Source organism: Halichoerus grypus, chromosome 7 (assembly GCF_964656455.1).
Source record: "Halichoerus grypus chromosome 7, mHalGry1.hap1.1, whole genome shotgun sequence".
In the NCBI taxonomy this organism is placed as follows: domain Eukaryota; kingdom Metazoa; phylum Chordata; class Mammalia; order Carnivora; family Phocidae; genus Halichoerus; species Halichoerus grypus.
In genome coordinates this window covers 47,343,754-47,361,048 of record NC_135718.1, presented here as the reverse complement: position 1 = coordinate 47,361,048, position 17,295 = coordinate 47,343,754, and the positions used below count along the sequence as shown (strand labels likewise).

Here is a 17,295-nt window from a genome sequence, read left to right as displayed (position 1 = left end):
AGCATCGCGAGGATTCGAGGAGTAGAAAAGCTGCTGGCTAAGTCAGGGCCCTTCCCCATCAAGCTTCACTCTCCCGGTCTGTGACGTGGTCATAGTCACCCTTGCTGGCCCTCTCTTGGGGCTCTGCTGAGAGTCAGATGAGAAAAGAGCCCTGTGAAGGGTGGGGTGCCCAGGGCACTGGTTCCGGCTCTGCGTGTGCAAGATGAGGGGCTCTGGGCACGTGGGTGTGGGGCGGGTGCTGGGGCCTGGCCTCCATCCAATCCCCCCGCTGCCACAGTGTAGCCCTGGGACTTCGGCACGGACTTCCTGGTACCTGGATCTCTAGGAAGCGTGCGTTCCTCATCTTTGAAATGGGCATAGTGATAGTATGTACCGTGGTGTGCTGGCAGGATCCGTGAGAAATGTGTGTTGAGTTTGACATGCAGCGGCCGCTCGAGTTGGCGGTGTTCGTTGGTGTCACCAGCCTAACTGCCATGCGGTGGACGCTGGGTTCGGAAGCACAGATGAACGCATAGCGAATGACCCATGACATCACATTCCAATAGTACCTATGTTTCCAGACTTCACATCCGTCCGTCCCCACCCAAGAGTCCAGGCCCTTCTTCGGGGCAGCTTAGAGGAGGTGTGGCGGAATCACACCCCGGCCTGCACGATGGCGCCCCGTGGTCCGCGCTGACCTCGGCGGACTCCTGGGAACCAGGTGCCCAGCCCCGCACGGCCACCTGGCTCCCCAGCCGGAAGCCAGCGGTCGCCTCTACTCTTGCTTCAACCCCACCCCCACTGGCCTGCGGCCCTGAGAAGGAGGCCCGGAGGTGGACATGATGTCTCACCTGAGCTAGGTGGGGTCTGCAGACCCCGCAGCCAGCCCAGGCGCTTTCTTCTGCCGGCTGCAGCCTGAGCCCATGCATAATCCCTATCACGTGTGGGCTCCCTGGTCTGTGCCCTGCCCCCATGTCAGCTTCTGGGGTCCAGAAGAGGTGCAGAGTCCCCATCCTGGCAAGGGCTTTGCTGAAAAAACAAGCCCCTGACACCCAGGCCAGGGCTACAGGGGCTCAGAGGTTATGGTGGACAAGATGGGCCCAGATGGGCAGGGAAGAGAGGAGGCAGGACAGGCTGGGGCCAGACCTTGAAGGACAGGGGTATTTAGCGCACTGGAAGGGATAGCCTTCCAGAAAGATAGAAGTGTGTGGGCAAAGGTTTGGAGTCATTCCTAGGGAAAGGCATGCCTTCTCCCATAAGACATCTGGGCTGCTCTGGCCCAGATGGCCTCAGCTCTCAGTGACCAGTGGCTGTGGGATGAAGCAGATGGCCAGCGAGGGGCGGGGCCACCCCCAGGCCGGAGCCAAGCGAGGCCAAGTGGCCCACACAGGCCAGAGCCCGAGACTTTGGCACCAGCCACTCAGAGCTCTCGACTCGAGAGTTAATGATTCATTTGTGGCCAATTTCTGCTGGCCATTGCCTGGAAATTCCAAGCCTGCCCCTTGCCTCGGCTCTGGGAGCTCCAAGAGTACAGTCTCATTTACACTTGGCTGAGAACATCTCACCCACTATCCAGGGAATGGCTTTTAAAATGAAAGCAGGAGTGATGCAGGTTGGCCATGAGGAAGAACTGATTGTGGGCCGTAGGCCAGGGGCTGGAGTGGTTAGTTTGTATGTAGTAAAGTTAGAGGCCCCTCTCTGACCCCATGTGCCGAGTGCTGATGGAAGGAACCCTATTTGTGTTCGTGGTGCCCCCGTTTAGTTCAGAGCAAGTGTGAACGGAGTCCAGTTTAGTGTAATGCGGAAAATATTGCAGCAGTTACAAGGAGGAAATAGAGCTTCACCCAGAGCAGGACTTGGCTGAGTAGAGAAAGCAATAACACATGCAAAGGCCCTGGGGCATGAAAGTCCAAGGGAAGTTGTTAGAGGAGGTTGAATAGTTGTGGTGTGGCTGGAGTGTGGAGGGTGTGAGAGATGTCTAGAAGTGTGGACTCGACTCATAGATGAAGGGCTTTGAGGACTTAGGAATTTGGCAGTGGGAGGAGCTGGTAAGGGGCAGTCAGGACTGGTACCTGAGCAGGGACAAGTGTTTTCAATTTGCGTTTTTGGGTCATTTGCCCATTCGTGTCTTGATTCTGCTGGTCAGCAAACTTTTCATGGCAGCCTGCTCTGTGCAGGCTCAGGCCCGAGCCCTTCATGGGTCCCTGCACCTGGGTGGAGGTGGGGTAGAGGGAAGGGGTTATATGTAGCAATCCAGGGGAGGGTGCTGAGAGCGTGAGTATGGGTCAGTGTAGAGGCAGGGAGATGGCCAATGACCTTTTCAGACCCACCCAGCCCAGCGTGTTCCTTGTAGACTGGACAGACCGCCCGGAGCTTACCCTTGTCCGGTATGATCATGTGGTCTTACTGATTCCCAATGTGTATCTGTCACTTTGCAGATGAGCAGACTGAAGCCCAGAGAGGGGAGGGTGAGTGCCAGAGCCCAGACACAGCTCAGGCTCCCCGCCATCCTGGCTGGTTGCACACATATCCCCCCCCCCCCCCCCCCCCCGCAGATTTAAGGATATTTCTCCAAATCAGACAAAAGAGAGCAGCCTAATCCTCCAAGTTGAAATGTCCAGGGGCCTGGGGAGGAGGCTTCCTTTATATCTTCAACTTTGCAAATTTAATTTCTTCCGATTATTTCTTGACAGTCCCAGGCGTTGGTGGTAAACAACCGCTCTCCCCAGAATGTTTCCCTGTGACGGCAGCTTTCCCTGGCAAGGGTGCTATCAACACTTGGCAGGGTCTCTTCCCGGCTCCCAGCTCCCTGCTCCCGGCTCCTGAGAAGTGAGAGCTTCTGAAAGGCATTCAAGAATGTGGCTCTCCCAGTGTGCTGGGCGGGCAGGGGCTGGGGCAGGCATGGGCCTTGCCTCTTTGTTCCCCACGGCCGCCAGTCGCCCAGCCTGGCCTCGGAGCCTCAAATGGCCCCTGGTTGTGGATGGTCCCCAAGCGGAGGGGTGGGGCGGTATCAGGTATCCGCTGGCTCCTGAGGCCCTGGTGCCCGGGGCCTTGGCCCAGCTCAGCAGCCACAGGGAGCACATCTCCAAAGGGTAACTCTGCCAGACCTATCTGTGGCCGGGAGACCGGCAGTGTCCCGGCCCTGTGGCCTCCGTGGCCTGCGTCACGCTGGCTTAGGTGTCCTGAGTCAGAGCCAGGAAATGGATCTATGTACGGGGGTGGCGGTGCCGTTGCCCTGGGTGGCTGGGGTGAACCCCAACCTCCTGCCTGTCCACGCTGCTGGCCTGGGTTTGAACAGTGCCTGGAGGAGAGGCTGAGGTGACAGCCAAGCCCCTAACCCCACACGGCCAGTAACCGCCATTGAAGACGCACGGGGCTGTGGACAGGACGGAGCGCTCAGACACAGGCTGCAGTGCGTTTGCCCACGCTGGACCACTCTCCTGGAATGCCCCTCCTGGACTTGCCCTCTGGGCAAGAATTTACCCAAGAATTACTTCTCTGGTGAAGCCTTCCCCTGCAGCCCCTCCTCCAGCTGACGCTGCCCCCTTTTCCTCTGAGTTGCCCTCTGGATCTCCACCAGGACCCCTATCACAAGGTCCTGTGGTCACCTTTCCCTGCAGAGGGCTCCCACGGTTACCTGTATGAGTGCTTTGAGCTTATCTGTGCTCTATGCATGCCTGACACATAGTAGACGCTCAGGAAAGGCCTGCAGGATTTAATGAAGGGGTTCCTAAAGGCAGTGTTGGAGTGTACCTTTGTTAATGATGTGGTGGAGAGGGGAGGAGGGAGTTTGCCAGCGGAGAGGCTGACCTCCCTGTGCCAGCGCCGCCCCCCCCCCCCCCCCCGCCGCATATCCTGGGCCTGGGGATTTGCTAGGGGGCTGTAAGGGACCCTTCCCCGCCTCCATGCAGCCCAGCTCCTTCCTTGCTGGCAGGAGCTGGCTCCCTGGGTTGGCCGTGTGATCACTCTCCAGAAAACACCCCAGTGGAAACTGCATGAATGATTGATAAGAGCTGAGAGCTGTTTAATTTTTTCCCCCTGTTTAATGGCTATCAATAATTTAATACGCTCTCTGTATGTTTTTAAGAAATAGCACCCATTTTGCCGTCTCCGGTTTAGCGGGCTAAATGATTTAAGTGTTGGAAACGGGCTCTGAGGACGGAGGTTGAGCGAGTCAGAGGGATCTGGAGGCTGGGGGTGGGAGGAGGCAGGTTCAGAGCCAGCTGGGGGCCTGTGGCCTGGGTGTGTGTGTGTGTGTGTGTGTGTGTGTGTGTGTGTGTGTGTGTGTGTGTGTGAAGGGGGAGAGAGGGAGGAGGGAGGGGCGGGTAAAAGCCAGCGCCTCGCTGCTAAGAGCAAGATAATTGCTTTTCCGGGTCTCACTGAGCAGCAGCTGAACAGCTGTCCGCTTGCCTCCCCCCCCTCCCAGTGCCGAGCTTTTCTGGATGACTCTGGGGGGCCCGGGGGGGCTAGGAAGGAGCTCCAGTTAGCACTGCTGGGGGCTGAGAACCCCCTCCCCCAACATCTTTGCCCCCTTCTAAAGCTTTTAAATCATTTTTCTTTTAATGATGCAGTTACTCTCTTGCCAGCTTTATCTTCCAGATGGGGTAGGGCTGGTGTTGGAGTGGGCAACTCGGAATCACTAATCTCGGGGCCCAAGGGGACCAGGAAGGTCATCTGCCAGTGCTCCCCCAAACTTTCCAGATGCAAAGGATCCCCTGGGAGGACTTGTTAAAATTTTAAATTCCTGGGCTGCATTCCAGACCCACAGCCTTCCATTCTCAAGGGAGAGGCCTGGGGACGCTGTGGGTTTACCAGGCAGCCCAGGTGATTCTTATCGTCAGAGGAGGTTGGGAAATGTCGAGTTCAGCTCTAGTTCCGGTGCTCAGAGCACGCACAGCACCACGTGGCCACTCCCACTGCTTGCACATCTCTGGGGACAGGGCCCTCACCCCCCTGGGGAGACAGCACACGCACCTGTGGAAAGTGTGCTCAGTCCAGGGGTCCCTCTGACGTTAGGCTGGTCCCACTCAGGCTGTCCTCGTGTGTGGAGTTACCTCTGCCACAGGACAGACCACCTCTCCTAGGACCTCTCCCATTCTGGCTGTCCTCTGGCTTATCTGTGCCTCTCTGTTGGGCAAGGAGCTTCCTTTCCTAGAAAAACACTCCGGGTACCAGAGAAAATGTCCCAGGGATAGCCCAGGCATGGGGGTGGGGAGGGAGTGGGCAGACACCATCCCCGGCACAGCGGGGACCTGGAGGGAGGCAGAAAGAAACCTGGGCTTCAGAACCGCCTTGGCCTGTCAGGGGCCAGGCTTCCCGTGGGAGAGAAAAATGTGACTCATCAGAGATTGTTGACTAAGCCAGATCTCTGGGATGACAGTGAGGGATCTGAGACCAGAAGAAACTCCCCCAAGGTCATGCATCCATTAAGAACAGAGCTGGGACTGCAAAGATGGGGCTGGGGGCCCAGAGAGGGGCATTGAGGATTGAGGCCCTGGTGCTGGGGGTCCACTGAGACCCAAGGTACCTCCAGGCTGGGAGCCAGAACAGGGGAGGGCTCCTCCTTCTCACTAGGTGCTCGCTGATAGAGACAAGTCAGTACATCCAAGGATTTGTAGCAGAGCCGAGGCCCCATCTGTCTGGCATTACAGCTCGTCCTCCGCTTTGCCTGGTCTTTTTCATTGTTTCGGCAGAGAGACAGCACTGACTGCATGTCAGCCTTGCTCTTTTATTTTAGTAGATCATTAAGAGGGAAGGAGTGGTACACACTTCACAGGTGTCATTGTGTACTGCAAAATGGGGCACCCCTCAAGCCCTCCTCCATTGCGTAGACCCTCATTGTACCCTCAAATTCAGCCCCACCTCGACGTATGTGGGAGGAGCCTGGGTCTTGGCAGGTGCCGGCATACAACCCATCTTGTGATCACCAGTCCCCCCAGTGCCCCTTCACCGAAACCTGCTCTGGTCATCACAGCATCACTCTGGGGGTGGGGTGGGGCGTAGGTCTTGACCCTGGAGGAAGAGGAGGTGCCACTGAAGCCTGACAGGGCCCTTGCTTGCAGAGCTCTGACAGCTGGCGAGACAGCAAAAGACTAATCCATGCTCAGGAAGGCCCAGCCCCAGAGAGAGAGCTGCGTGAGTCTAGATACCTGGGCAAAGCCTGCGGGCAGTCAGGGAAGGCTTCCAGGAGGAGGTGCCACCTGCCCTCCGGCTTGAATCATGGAGAGAAGAGCAAAGGCATCCCAGGGGCAGGGGTGTGAGGCGGCTCTGTGAGTGTGCAGGGGAAAGTGAGATGAAGCCAGCAGGGCAGGGGCTGGGCTAGCGAGGTGGGCAGAGCAGGGGGGGCTGGACCTGGTATGGCTGGGTGGAGAGCCACAGAAGGTTTGTTTGTTTTCAGCTTCCATTGAAGTATTATGTCCATGCAGAAAAGTGTGCCTATCCGAAGTGTAGCTTGACAGATTGTCATGAAATGAACACAGTCATGTAACCACCACACAGATGAAGAACATTCCAGATGCCCTAGAACCCCCTGTGTGCCTCCTCCCAGTCCCTGCTTCCCCTCCAGGACAATGACTCCTGATTTCCAACAGCATGCTCTCCACCACCTATTGCTGCCCAACAATACAAACACCCCAAAACTTAGTGGCTTCAAACAAACCACCACCATTTATTATGTCTCTGAGTTCTGGGGTTTGCCTGGGCAGTCCCTCTGCTGGTTTCCCTTGGGCTCATGTGACTCTAGTCACCCGAAGGGCCGGCTGGACCAGAAGGTTGGCATTGGGCTCAATCACATCTGGCAGTCAGTGCTGGCTGTTGGCTGGGTGGCCTCAGTTGTCCCCCCATTCTCCAGTAGAGGAGACTGGCCTCTGACAGGGCCAAGGCCATAAACAATGTGTGCCTGAAGGCCTAGTCTCTGTAAGCCAGAAACTGTTCCTTTCACTAAATCCTATTGATCAAAACAAGTCTCAACTGCAGCCCAGATCCGGGGGGTAGAGAATAGACTACCCTCCCCCCTCTGAAAGGAGTTACTGCTGCAAAGAATCTGTCACCATATTTAGTCGACCACAAACACAGAGTAGTCTGCCTGTTCTTGACTTTTCTGTAAATGGGCCCCTTAAGTATGTTCTCTATCGTGTCTGGCTTCTTTGGGTTGTTGGGTTTGTAAGATTTCTCTATCATTGGATCTAGTTGCAGATCCTTAGTTCTCATTGCTGTGTGGTATTTATTCCATTGTGTGGACACACTAGGTATCTATTCTATGGTTGATGGCCATCTGGGAGGCTTTGGGGTTCTTGGCCCTTACGAATAGCACTGCTCTGAACATTTCTAGTACACATCTTTGGGTGCCCCCATGCACACGTATCTCTAGAAGTGGAATTGCTGGGTTGCTGATAAGCCACAGGGTGGGAGATACTTCCAAACTAGTTTCTAAGGTGGTGACCAGTGCATGCCCCTCCAGCCATGTTTGGGAAGCCGGCAAAGGCTTTGTGGAGGGGAGCGAGGTGTCCATGGGGCTTTTAGAAAGTCCCCCTGGCTGAAGATCTCTGACCCTGAGGCTCCCTGTAATGTCCCCAGTGGGCCCACCTGGAGCCACAGGCCATCAGACCAGATGTAGGGTCTGGATATAGGGCCATCAGACCAGATGGCCTCCCAGACCCCCAAGACTCAGAGAAGCTGGGTGCCTGCAGAACTGACACACGAGGATGCAAGAGCTGGAGGGGCTGCCATGGTGGCCTCCATCCGAGATAGCTCTGGGCAATGAGCAAAGCAGTCCCCAGGGAGACTGGGGTCTACCTCTGGCCTTGCCTCTCTCTTGCTGCAAGACCCTGGGAAGAAACCCTTTCCCCAGCAGGGCCTTGCTTTCTGCATTTGGGAATCAACAGAGAAGAGTATCAGCCTCACCAAGTCTCTTGCCTCTCCCCAACCTGAATGCTGTATTCTAGAATCTAACAGGGAAGGGCATCACGAGGCCCTTGGAGAGCTCAGTGGCTTCCTGATTTCAAGACACACATCAGGGGCACCTGGGTGGCTCAGTCAGTTAAGCGTCTGCCTTCGGCTTAGGTCATGATCCTGGGGTCCTGGGATCGAGCCCCACATCGGGCTCCCTGCTCAGTGGGGAGCCTGCTTCTCCCTCTGCCCCTCCCCCTGCTCACTCTCTCTCACTCTCTCATATAAATAAATTTTAAATAAATAAATAAATAAATAAATCTTCAAGACACACGTCAGTTGGCCAGTTTTATTCATCTTATTCACTAAACACCTTCACTGCACCGTCTGTCAATCACTCATTTGTTTGTCCATCCATCCCTCCAACAATCCCTGGCCTTGCTAGCCTCAGAGGAGAGGGATAAACTTGACCTCATTCCTGTGGTCCAGAAGCTCCGCCCAGGGAGGAGACCGGCCTCCAGAAAGCTGGAGAGGACATGGTCAGCCATACCCCAAGCCCCCGGACGGTGAACAAGGAAAAGAAGGGCCTGTCCGGGAGGGCTCCGTGGAGGCACTTGAGTAGCGTCTTGAAGGCCAGCGGGGCTCTGAAAGAGCAGTGAGGAGAGGGCTCGGAGCAGAGCACCAGACATGTCCCAAGGCCGGGCGCCCGGGGCCCCGGGCCGGCTGCAGCACCGATGTGTGTGTGTGCCTGCAAGCTGCTGCTCTCGCTGCCCGGCTGCGGAGGGCCGGCCCTCGGTGCTGGGGCCCGGGCCGGGCCTCTGCCACCAAGTTCAGGAGACAGGCCCTGGCTGGGGAGGTGGGGGGCAGCGTCCAGTTTCTGGGATGGCTCCACTTTGGGGGGCCAGCTCAGCCTTCCAGGAGATGGCCAGCCGAGCCCGGGGAAGGCAGGGCCCGGAGGTCAGTGGAGGAGGTGGGGGCCGCCCGCGAGGTTGGCTTGGAGCTCACTGCGCCCTCTGGTCTGTCCCGCAGGACTTGCGCTGCTGTGCTCCGCCCCGTCGGACCGCGGGGGCCGTCACCTTCTTCCCACCTCGGCCTCCTTTTCCTGACGCCCTTAGCAGCCTCAAGTCCCGGTCGTCCGCAGAGGCCTCAGCAGGTAAGCAGGACGGGCTGGCCCCTGGCACTGTGCGTCTGCTGCTGCGGGGCCGGGGGAGCGGGCAGCTGGGCCGCCAGCACTGAGGAATGAGGGGATGGGGCTTATTTCTCAGTTCTCACTTCTTCCTTGGCCCCCCTCCTCTCAGACAGTGGAGGGGCTTGTGTCCTGGCCTGGGACTTGGATGTTAGGTTTTATGCTGTTGCCAGGGCCCATGTGGCCTTAGGCGGGCCTGTCCCTCCCCTGCCCTCCCCTCTGTACTTGAGAATAATGGCGAACGCCCGGATGTGCCGAGCGCGTCACTGGGTGCCAGGCACGGCGCTAAGTGCTGTGTAGTTATTGACTCTTTCCATCTGCACACCAACCTGTGAGGCAGGTGCTGGAATCAGGTCCATTATATAGGCAAGAAGACGGAGGCTTGGGGTTGGGAAGTAACTTGCCCAAGGTCACGTACCTGGCTGAGCCCCCATGGGGTTCACCTTTGGGTCGATGTGGCTCCAGTGCACCAGTCCCTAATCCTTGGTGCCCACCTCTGCTAGCCTCCTCCTGGGGGCAGGAACTGAGGCAGTCACGGGGTCTTCAGAAGTGCCGGGTCCTAACCCAACTCACGGCAAAGGGAGGGGACTCTTATAAGATGACAGGGGCTGCAGGGGCCTGGGGCTGCGCCTCAGTTGTGGATGGGATGTGACACGAATCAGGCCTGGCCTCTGGGGCCCCCGAGGGGGTACCTAGGGCCCCTTCTAGAGGAGGGGCATGTTGGCTGGATAAGGTTCTCTCTCCCTCTGCCTCCCTACTTCAGTTTCCCTAGCTTGTATTAAGCACTTACTATATGCCAGGCCCGATGTCAGGCCCTAGGATACAGGGGACAGGGGCTCATCTCATTCTGGGCTCTGGCGGAGAAGCAGGGAGAGCACAACATGTTGTGCAAGCCCCGTACCAGTGCAGTGAAGTGTTGAGAGGTTGGGGGGGGTGCATTCTGGAGGAGGTAACCCAAAAGTGAGTAGCTTTGTAAGGAGACAGGAGCAGGGGATGCGTAGGAAAGCCTGGCAGGACGGGGGATGAGGTTGGCAAGGGGATGGGAATATTGTAAAGGGCCACAAATGCCAAGATGGAGAACTAGATCCCAAGGGCAGTGGGGAACCATGGAGGGTTCTAAGTGAGATAGGGGCCTAATGAAGGTGGCTGCATTGGAGAGGCTGTCAGAAGGGCCCTGCTGGAAGCAGGGAGACTAGAGAGACTGTCCCAAGGGCACAGTAAGAGGTCAGATGCCTCAGGTAGGGCCGGAACAATGGACACAGAGCAGGAGTGAAAACATAAGACACCAAGGCAGGGAAGTTGGCAGGACTGCAGTTGGCCGGGGTGGGGGGGTGGGGCATGAGGGTGGGAAAGCTGCCATGGTGTGGGGTGAGGGGTAATGATAGAGCTCTGAGTGAGTATGGGGGAGTCTGGAGTCTAGGAAGGCTTCTTGGAGGTGGTGGGCCAGGTTGTGGTCCAGTGTGTCTCTGAGGGGGCCAAGATTTTCGTGAGGAGGAAGATGATTTGGGTGGTGTGATAGTTACACATGGGCATGATGTTCTCATCTACAAGTATTGATACACATATACGTTCCAGAGGATTCTCCCAACCCACAGTCATACCTGTATCCGTGAATACATGTGCACACACGCTCGTGCGCACAGACACGCATGTGCTTGTAAACCTGCCCATGGGGCGCCTGGGTGGCTCAGTTGGTTAAGCGACTGCCTTCGGCTCAGGTCATGATCCTGGAGTCCCTGGATCGAGTCCCGCATCGGGCTCCCTGCTCGGCAGGGAGTCTGCTTCTCCCTCTGACCCTCCCCCCTCTCATGTGTTCTCTCTCATTCTCTCTCTCTCAAATAAATAAATAAAATCTTTAAAAAAAAAAAAAAAATAACCTGCCCATGCATGCTGAGGGATACGGATGTGCGTGCACACCCATGCACGAACGGTCACGTGTGCACAGACACGTGCGGCAACATATGGAGGAACACGCCCTCACATGCACACACACACAGACATGGTTCGCACATGCTGCAAGCATACACGTGTGCACGCAGGTAGACGTGCACGCCCGTACACACTCGCACGCATCCGCAGACTACCGTGGTGACGCCCCACAGCAGATAGGCACAAGCCCTTGCAGCGCACACAGTCCCCCGTACACACGGGCGTGCGCTCCCGTGCACACACAAGGAGTGTTCCAAGGAGGAGGAGCTGTGCGGGGGCTGGTGGCTTCTCACCTGTCAGAGCTTCCATGGCACAGGGAGTCGTGGGTTCTGTCTGGTGTGGGGGGCTAGTCCGTGTGTGGGGAAGAAATTTAGGAAGGACCTCCAGGAGACAGGCAGAAGAGGACAGAGATTTGCCAGGCTGCTTTAGAGACACAAAGCAGACCGAGCACAGAGCCCAGCTCTTGCAAAGTCCCAGAGAGGTCAAAGTTCCTTCACTGGCCCTGCCCCGCTTCCCCACCAGTGTCCGTCAGAATCTACTAGAATCGGGACTGGCTATGTAATTTGTGGGGCCCAGGGCAAGACAAAAAATGAGAGTCTCATTGTTCACAAATGATTATGGATCCCTAGACGGTGACAGCAGAGCATCAAACCAGGAGAGGGTCCTTCTAAGCTTGGGGCCCCGTGCAGTTGCCCAGGAAGCCAGCTCTGCCCATATGAAGCGTAGTGGTTGCGGGATTAGATGCCAAGAACTGAGTTTGTGTGAGTAACACCAGTAACTTACCAGCCCGGAGACCTTGGGCAAGTCCTCTGTCGCCTCTGGGAGTCCTGTCCGCCAAGGAGAGAGACGTGCCCCTCCTCCCACAGTGCCGGCATCCATCTTGTCCCCAGCAGCCTGGGACAGTGGCTTCAGTTGGGGTGGGATTATAGCCCCTCCGTCAGGCAGCGGTGTGAAGCATTCCCTGACCTTTGGTGGCCTGGTTTTTCTGTGCTTTGCCAAATCCACCGAGGGCAGAGGTGGTTGGGAGGGTTTGCTCTGTGTTTTATTTGCAGAGTCTTCTGCCTGATTGCCCTTTGCCTGCCCATCTCTGCTTGGCAGACTCGCTCCTGTAGGTCAGACGCCATGGAGCCTTCTCTGACCCCCACCTCTCCCTCCCGACCTTTGCCCTGGGACCCCTCCAGGAGCTACCATGACCTCTTGCACTGTAGACTTCTCTACCATGTGCAGAGCTCTTTCACACCCCATCCCGCCACTGAACAAGCCCTTGAGCGGTCCTCTCCTGTTCGCCAGATGGAAACAGAGGCTCAGAGGTGCAGCCCCCACTAGCACCTGGCTGAGGGCAGGCCCACAGTACACAGGGGAGCCAGCAGTGGCAACAGAAGGAGGCCCCTGGGCTCTGCTCCAGGCCAGCTTCCCATTTCAGCATTCTGGAAGACTGGCTTTTCCCCCGGTAAAGAGCTCCAGCCTCTAGCCCAGTAGAGACCCCAGAGGTGCCTGGGGTGCCGAAGAGGGCCTGGTGGAGCTGGATGTCTGGCCAGCTGGACTAGACCAAGCCCCAGCCCTGCTCCTCCCTGCGGGTGACTTGGCCCCGTTCCCGCAGCCAGGCGGCCTGCAGCCAGATGTATGTGGTTCCTAAGCTCGGGCGAGTCCCACATCAGGCAGAGAGGTGAGAAGGCCCCAGCTGGTCTGGGCCGTGACGGCCCACAGAGATGAGACACAGAGAGAGGGTCTCCCGTCAGGGGCGTGACAGCTGGCCCCATGTGGCCGGCACCTTGGGAACAGCACCGTCAACACCTTTGGTGGCTGAATGCAGAAGGTACTGACGTGACCAAGGGTACGGACTCCGGGCCAAGGCTTCGGGGTTTTCCAGCTCTGCCACTCCTCTTTGTGACGCCAGATTAGTGGCTTGGCCTCTCTGTGCCTCGTTTCCTCGTCATTAAAATCGAGATAATGATAGGACATACCTCACTGCGTTGTGAGGAATTCGGTCAACTGAGCCATGAGAATCTTGGCGACGGTGCTAGCACATGGTCCGCACCCCACAGCGTCCGGATGGGTGGTGGGCGGGCAGCTGGAGGATGGCGGTAGAACGGACCCGAGCGCTGTGGGCACACGGAGGGGGAGCGGGGTGACATGGCTGGTGTCATTTAAGAAAGGACATAGGGAGACAGCAGGGTTGGGGTTGGGCTGGATTCGAGTTTCATGAGGTAATCACAGTTGTTGATCCCAGCTCTGTGGGCAGGGACGCGGGGGGACCGCCACACTCCCTGGCCAGCCCCTCCGGCCCCTGGTTTGTGACTTCGGGCTGCCAGCATGCACACCATCAGCTGTCAGTCAGCAGACTTCCAGGGTTACATGGTGCAAGGCGGGCTTGGGGCTGGCTGCAAAGACCTTGACAGCGGGCCTGGCCACGGCCACGCAGCGCCGCCGGCATTCCCGGGGCCCCATGTGGCATGCCTGTCCGTCTTCAGCACCAGCTGAGAATGCACACCCCGTTCTCCTTGCCTGGAATTTGTTGCCCGAAGCCCAGGCCCCTCCACCACCAGCCTGGGTAGCCTGCCCTGAGCCCACACCCCTGACCCCAGCTGGAGCTGGAGATCATCTACAGCCCACTGATCATTCCTGCCCCAGGTAGGCCACTGTCTGGGTTGGCAGGGCAGGGCTGCTGCCCTGGCAGCCACGCGCCCCCGCCAGCTGGACTTGGTTCAAACCTCAGCCCGGCTGCACACCTGCCGTGTGACCTTGAACAAGTTGCTGCCCTTCTCTGAGCAGTTCTTTATTGGTATGTAAAACCAGAACCGGTCAGGGGTCACAACCCGCAATGGTCTCAAGGGCCTCGACAGTCCAGTGACGCTGGGATTACCTTATTATACAGATAAGGAAACTCAAAGCACTAGAGAGGTTAGGAAGCATACCCAGGATCACAGAGCTATTGGTAGAGCTGGGATTCAGCCCAGTTTTATTTGACACCGTAATATGTGTTTTCCCCACCACAGCAAACTGTCTGTGATAGGTACTTGCATGTTTCTGGGTGATCCATTCACTGTGCCAGCCAGAGTCTGCTGAACGTTTACCAGGCTCCAGTACCGTGCTAGGCGCTGGCGTCCAAACCGGAATCTGCATTTGAGAAGCTGAGCGAGCACAGCCGTGGGCTTGGAAGTCCCAGAGTCTCCAATGCGGAGCATGCTAGCAGGGGGCCCTTGGCGAGTGAAGGCAGAAGGAGCTGGGAGGAGCAGCTCTTCCCTGACACTAGGGGAGGCAGGCAGGGGGGACTGCCTTGAGGAGGAGGCTGGATCCCTACACAGAGTGGGAGAGTAGGGTCTTCCTGGGGTCTCTGCACAACTTGGGCAGGACTCACCCAGTGGGATGTCCAGTTGGAGAGGAAGCTTCATTCAGCCACAGCTGGAAGTAGATGCTGAGGCGGCCCCTGAGGGCCTCAAAGGCTGGGCCAGAGTTTGACCTTGATCCTGTAGAGAGTGGGGAGCCAAAAGGGCTATCAAGCAGCAGTAGCAACTCTGAAGGCCAGGAAGGGAGGGCGGGCTTTGGCCCACCAGCTGGGGCTCCCAGCTCCACCCAGAGTGGTGACAGCAGGGAGAAACAGGGCTGGGCCTTGTTTACTCCAGCTAGCCGGACCCCCAGTTTACCAGGCCCTCTTCAGCACCCCAGGCACCTCTGGGGCCTCTCCTGGGCCAGGGGCTCGAGCTCTTTACCAGGGGGAAAAGCCAGTCTTCCAAAATGCTGGAATAGGAAGCTGCCCCAGAGCGGAGTCCAGGAGCCACCCTCTGTTACCCCCATCCGTACCCCTGCGTGATGTGGGCCTGACCTTAGCCCACGGGTGGGGTTGCAGGGAGACATGGGTGAACCTGTTGAGTGATGTGGTAGGGACAGAGAAGCCCAGAGACCAGCCCAGCGTCATCCAGCATCACTGCGACAGGTGCAAGAGACCAGCAGGCTAGGCGAGAGGCATTTTTCCCGAGGGTGGGAGGGAAGGTCTGCGTCCCTCGCTGGCTCTCCCAGAGTCCGGTGTGAGCCTCGCCAGCGGAGTGTGATCACCCCTGTAGGTATGCAGAGCTGCCCATGTGCCGTAGGGGCCCCTGACCTCGGCCACCAACAGGACTCTGCAAGGACAGGCTGGGATTTGGTAAATTATGCCCAGGAGGATTCCTTGGGTGTTACTCACCCCGGGTGCTTCTCCCTCCCACTGATGTTTGCTCACCTGGCTCTGTCTGAGCCCTGGAGTCGGTCTCCCTCCGGTCCGTAAGCCACACACTTAGGATGAGAACAACCACACCCCTGCCCTGTGTCCCAGGTCCCAAACCTCAGTGACCTTGCGGGGCGGGAGCAGCACTGGGTGCGGCTGCAAGGGTGGCATCTTTATTTGAAGCATAGCATCCCAGCTGCCTGGGGGAAGAACAGTCTTTAGAAATCATTTGGCCCAATGCCTCATGGTACAGATGGGGAAACTGAAGTGTGGCCCAGCGTGGCACTCCATGCTTTCAGCTGAGGCCACTGCCACCCCCAACTGCTTTCGAAGCATGGCAGGGGCAGACCCTGGCAGGGCCCCAGACCTGCGGTGGGGGTGGTGACCCTGGCCATGGGGCACAGTGTTTGAGGAAAGGCAGGACCAACCCCTGAGGGCCTGGGGGCACAGAGATTAGGGCCTGGGAAGTTCTGGGAGTCTGTGGAGATCCACCCAGAACCGGGACTACGAACAGCATCGGGCGCCCTCAGACCTGGCTCTGTGAGGCCTCTTTTGTATTCCACCTCCTATAATCACCACCTCCTGCCAAGGCCTGCAACCATTAGGGCTTCTCCTTCCATCTGTTTACCAAGAGAAAGGAGTGAGGGCTAGAGATTGCGGGCCCAGAGGCCAGGGCAGAGAGCATGCTCTGTAGCAGGGCCCTATTTGAAAGCTGACAAGATACAGGGGGTGAGAAAGGACAGAAGGCTCAGGAAACCAGAGACCACCCAAGCCCCTTGTCAGCCCCCTGGGATGAGCCACAGCAGGGTGCCCAGCAGCCTGCAGTCTAGGAGGCTGAGGATCCGTGTGTGGTATCCAGAAAAAAACGTCTGGGTTCCAAGGGACTCTAGGGTCAAGGAGGGCTTCCTGGAGGAGGTGGAGCCAGACCCTGAAGAAAGACCATGACTGTGAACTGAAAGCATTCCAAGCAAACGGACCAGCCGGGTCAAGGCCCTGAGGCAGGCACGCAGGGTGGGGGTCGGGGGCAGACCAGTGGGGCTGGTTGGAGGGCCCAGACTGGGCAGTGAAGGAAATGAGGTGGACATGCCCCCTAGAGGCCAGATGGCAGAAGGAGAAGGGAGTTTGCACTTTGCTTCTAACTTGCTAAATCCCTGAGCAGATTCCTGCCCCCCTTCTGGGCCTCGGTTTCCCTCAGATCTCCCTGGAGTTTCAGGCACAGCAGGGCAGTGCCTCAGCGGAGGGGTCTGCCTTTGGGGAGGGTATGGGCAGGTGCCAGGATCCTAGGCTCCCTGGGAGTTGGTGGCCAACAGCAAGCGCACTGCTGCTAGACCCAGGGCTTCCCTCTGGCTGCGGGAGAGCTGACCTCAGACTCCAGGGGTTTGCCAGGAGTCTCCTCCAGCCTGGCTGGATGGGGCATTGGGCCCCCTGGGGAAGACCCCCCACCCCCATGGGCTAAGGCCTTGTCTGGCTCCCAGAGCCGACTCCAAAGCTGAGAGTCTGTGGGAGCAGGGGAGGGGGTGGCCCTCCGCGAGGATGGAGGCCAGCTCAGAGCCGGACACAGAGGAGGGGACCGTTGGAGTCCCGCACGCCGGCGCCAGGCCTGGGATGTGCTGCGCGCTGTGTGTGTTGGCGCCCCTCTGCGAGCAGGCCCTGCCCGTAGCCCGGGGCCGAGCCCGGGTTGTGTTTGCTATGCCTTCACTGACCCGCAGCGGCCTCTCTCACTCTCTCCTATCAGCGGGGTGGCAGCCACGGGCTCCTGGACACCTAGTACCCAAGATTGCGCAAACCTCCCCAGCAGTTTGCACAGCGGCCAGCTCAGGCCCGGCAGCCTGGGGCTGGCCCGGGTTCCCGCTCAGGAAGCCCAGAACTCTCTTCTGCAGGAACACAGCAACCACCCACAACAGGAAGGACAAGTCACCCTCCTGCAAAGCCTCTTCATGACCCCAGCTCCTGTCCCCCTCGTAAATAATAAAATGGTGGGCTTTGTGGGGCCCATTTTGTAGAAACTGCAGTTTGGGAAGAGAAGGCTGGAGTCCTAGGCCCCTGGTCAAGCTCCTTTGGGGACCAAGCCCGTGTTTCTTGTTCGTGGCCAAAAGGCAGATGCTCCAGGGCC

At 58.0% G+C, this 17,295-nt stretch overlaps 1 protein-coding gene and 1 long non-coding RNA gene across 6 annotated transcripts in view; one reads left to right on the top strand and one right to left on the bottom strand.

The window, feature by feature from the left end:
• ZMIZ1 (zinc finger MIZ-type containing 1) overlaps nucleotides 1-17,295 on the top strand; it is a 235,027-nt gene that overhangs the window by 37,718 nt on the left and 180,014 nt on the right. For all 5 annotated transcript variants that reach the window (XM_036089818.2, XM_078077519.1, XM_036089817.2 and 2 more), the window contains one exon: nucleotides 8,896-9,019. The gene's annotated coding sequence lies outside the window, so the exon portion shown is untranslated. The remainder of the gene's footprint in view (nucleotides 1-8,895; nucleotides 9,020-17,295) is intronic.
• Nucleotides 1-17,295, bottom strand: part of LOC144382563 (uncharacterized) — a 239,241-nt gene that overhangs the window by 123,113 nt on the left and 98,833 nt on the right. The gene's annotated exons all lie outside the window — the stretch shown is intronic.